General features: G+C 33.1%; 1 non-coding gene across 1 annotated transcript; it reads right to left on the bottom strand.

The window, feature by feature from the left end:
* Window positions 1-1,095: 1,095 nt before the first annotated feature.
* LOC111728432 lies at window positions 1,096-1,202 on the bottom strand. Its single transcript, XR_002775729.1, has one exon. It is a non-coding gene; the product is annotated as a U6 spliceosomal RNA (small nuclear RNA).
* Window positions 1,203-3,847: the final 2,645 nt, after the last annotated feature.

Genomic DNA, 3,847 nt, shown 5'->3' on the forward strand with positions numbered 1-3,847 from the left:
ACTACAGTGTTTCCTACAAGGTTTTTTTTTTTTTTTGCTTTTTATGTTTAAATTAAAAAAAAAAATTCATTTGTGTGTTTATGACACAAAAGATAGGATTCAGTTCCCACATGGAAAACAAAGTTTTGCAGGACTATTGAGATATTCATCCTCTCTCACTGATCTGCAGTGCCAGTTCTGTCATAAATCAAGTGTTAATATATGTATTGGTCTCTTCCTGGGCACTTATTTCTATTTCATTAATTAATTTGTCTATCTCTTTGCCAAAAGAGGTTACTAAATTATCTTAATCACTATAGCTTTGTAAAAGCTCTTGATAAATGGTGTTTCTATTCCTGGGTTATTAAGACTATTTTCAGTTCTTTGTCTATCCATATAAATTTTAGAATCATATTGTTAGCTTTCAAACATGCACACATGCACACACTAAGATTTTATTTGATAGTGTGTTGAATTTATATTTTAATTTGAAACAGATTTGCATTACTATAATATTGAGTCTTCCAATCCTGGCCACAGCATATCTCTCAATTTATTTAGGTGTTTATGCCATTTTTCTAAAATTTGGTGATTATCTGCATAAAATGTTTGCAATTTATTTGATGTTTTTGATACTACTGTTAAAGTTATTCTTGCATTTTCTAACTTTTTTCTCTTGAGATGTAGAACTGTTATATAATTAATTGGAGTATTTTATTATGTCCCCCACAGTCTTGCCAAATTTTCTTGCTCTAATTATTTACTAGTATATTAGTTTGGGTTTCTGTAAAGATAACCTTATTTATTAATAATGGCCATTTTACCTCTTTATTTTCAATCATTATTCCCTGCCTTTCCTTTTTTCTTCCCTCATGTTCTGGCCAGGACTTCTTATAAAATGTTGGATAGGATTCTTTTTTTTGTTAAGGAGTTGTCATTTCTTGTTCCTGCTCTCAGAATAATTTTGTTTGTTTGTTGAAGGAGTTTCTTTTAAATGCTTTATACCAATTTAAGGAAGTGTTCTTGTATTTTAGTTTGTTTAGTTTTTACTTTGAATGATTTTTTAATTTTATCTAATACTTTTTTTTTTAAGTCAGGTGACACTTTAATCAGCTGAAAAATATGGAATGCTTCACGAATTTGCGTGTCATCCTTGCGCAGGGGCCATGCTAATCTTCTCCGTATTGTTCCAATTTTAGTATATGTGCTGCCGATGCGAGCACTAATACTTTTTTTATGTAGCTCTTTAGATGATATTTTTCTCTTTAAATTATTAATGTAGTGAATTATCATATTTTATACCATTTAGCTACACTCTGTATCCTTAAGACCATCTTTTCCTCCACTTGTTGTGGCAGCTTTGTGCTGGTGTTACCTGATATCTCTCATTTCAAATTAACTTTTTATCTCTCTTTCTGCCTTGAGAACTTTTCTGATGCCATAGTAGAAGACCTTATCTACTTAGAGGTTATGCACAGACAGAAAGGGAGAATGAATTAATGCCCCAAGGAGCAACCTAAGCCAGTCTAAAATAATTTCAACTTCTCTCCTTGTAATGAATAATTCTCAGATTCTGGCTTCATAGATGGATCTAGAGTGGTTGAAGCCAAATTGCCTGCCATTGAGAATGTTCAATTGTATTGGCTTTCTCTCTTTATTGGTTTTACTTTCCCCCAAATAATTAATTACACATAGATCCTTGCATGTTTGTGGGTTGATGGTGAAATGGGGTATAGAATCAGGTTAAGTCTAATATTGTTTATGGAGTATTAAATCAATTTACATTCCAGGATAAGCCCAGCAAGCTTCATGGTGTCGAACACTTTGTATAGTTGATTTGATTTACTGATAATTTGTTTATTATTTTTCATCAATTTCCTTTTCCTTGTAAGCCTCTCATGTCATGGTTATACCAGTCTCAGAGAAATGAACCTGGGAGTATTCTCTCTTTCTCTATACTCTGCACTAGTATGTGAAAAGTTGAAACTATTTCTTTCTTTCTTTTTTTTTTTTTTTTTTTGAGACAGAGTCTCAAGCTGTTGCCCTGGGTAGAGTGCCATGGCATCACAGCAACATCAAACTCTTGGGCTTAAATGATTCTCTTGCCTCAGCCTCCCAAGTAGCTGGGAGTACAGGTGCCTGCCACAACACCCAACTATATTTTGGATGTAGTTGTCATTGTTGTTTGGCAGGCCTGGACTGGAATCGAACCCACCAGCTCTAGTTGATGTGGTTGGTGCTCTAGCCACTGAGCTATAGACACCAAGCCAAAACTATCTATTTCTTGATTGCTGATAGACCTCATTAATATAAGAGTGAAGTTTTCTCTAGTCCTGAAGTTTCCATTTTAATAATATTTAAAATACTGTTTCCATTTCCTTAATATTTGGACATTATCTTTATTCCTGAGACACTTTTACTGAGTCCTTTTACCTAAGGTTTGAATTAATAAGGATAAAGTTTTTCTCATTCCTAGCATCATGTATTATTTACTTTCCCTTTTTCCTCTTTTACCATTTTGTATTTTTATTTATTTCTTTTTGATTAATTTCATCAGTCTCTGCAAAGTAAAATTTACTTTATCTAACTCCCTTATTCTTATTTGCTTTCCACTTTATGCATTTATTTTTGTTTTTCTCTTACATTTTCTTTAGATTTATTTTTCTATTATTTTTCTAACTTCTTAAACTGAATGGTCAGCCAATTAATTTTTAGCCTTAACACTTTTAAAAAATTCATATTAATATGAAGGTATAAATGTTTAGGTTACATTGTTTCCATTTCTAAAGTGAAGTTCAAGTTGTAGTTGAGCTCTTAACGCCGGGCACATGCTGAACACCCTCATACTGCGCAAATCAGGTGAAATCCCACTAATCGTTCTCCCTTCTTCCCCTTCCACACCCTCCTCCTTCCCTTCTCATTGTTAGACTATACTTGTGTTTTTTCTTTCATGTGGGCATGTAGTTGTTTACATATTGATTTCATATTAATATTTAATACATTGGATACTTTTTTCCCCATTCTTTGGATACTTTGCCAAGAAGAATTGTTTCAACTCCATCCAGATAAACACAAAAGAACTAAAGTCTCTATCTTTTCTTATGGCTGACTAGTACTCTATTGTATACATATACCACAGTTTGTTGATCGATTCATGTTTTGATGGGCACTTGTGTTGCTTCCACATCTTGGCAATTGTGAATCAAGCTGCAATAAACATTCTGGTGCAGATGTCCTTTTGCTAAAGTGATTTTTGTTATTCTGTGTAAAAGCCTTTACACTTGTTTAATGCAGTCATACATTGCTTAATGACAAGTATTCGTTCTGGGAAATGTATTGCTGGGCAGTTTCATTATGGGAAAATCATAGAATGTACTCACACAAATCTAATTTCTATATGGTATAGGCTATTGCTTCTAGGCCAAAACCCTATACAGCATGTTAATATACTGAATAATGTAGGCAGTTGTAGTACAATAGTATCTGTGTATATAAACCTATCTAAACATAAAAAAAAGGTACAGTTAAAAAATGAAATACAAGACAAAACAAGATACACCTATATAGGGCATTTATCATGAATAGAGCTTGTAGGACTGGAAGTTTCTATAGATAAGTCAGTGAATGCTAAGTGACTGTGAAGGTCTAGGACATTGCTATACACTATTATAGATTTTATAATCTGTACACAGGCTATACCAATTTTATCAAAAATTATTTTCTTTGATGATAAATCAATTTTGGCTTATTGTAACTTTTTTTTTTTTTTTTGAGATAGACCCTCAAACTGTCTCCCTGGGTAGAGTGCTGTGGCATCACAGCTCACAGCAACCTCCAACTCCTGAGCTCAAGCGAGTCTGCTGCCTCA

This window comes from Otolemur garnettii, unplaced genomic scaffold (genome assembly GCF_000181295.1).
Source record: "Otolemur garnettii isolate 467f Iridium unplaced genomic scaffold, OtoGar3 scaffold00157, whole genome shotgun sequence".
Taxonomy (NCBI): domain Eukaryota; kingdom Metazoa; phylum Chordata; class Mammalia; order Primates; family Galagidae; genus Otolemur; species Otolemur garnettii.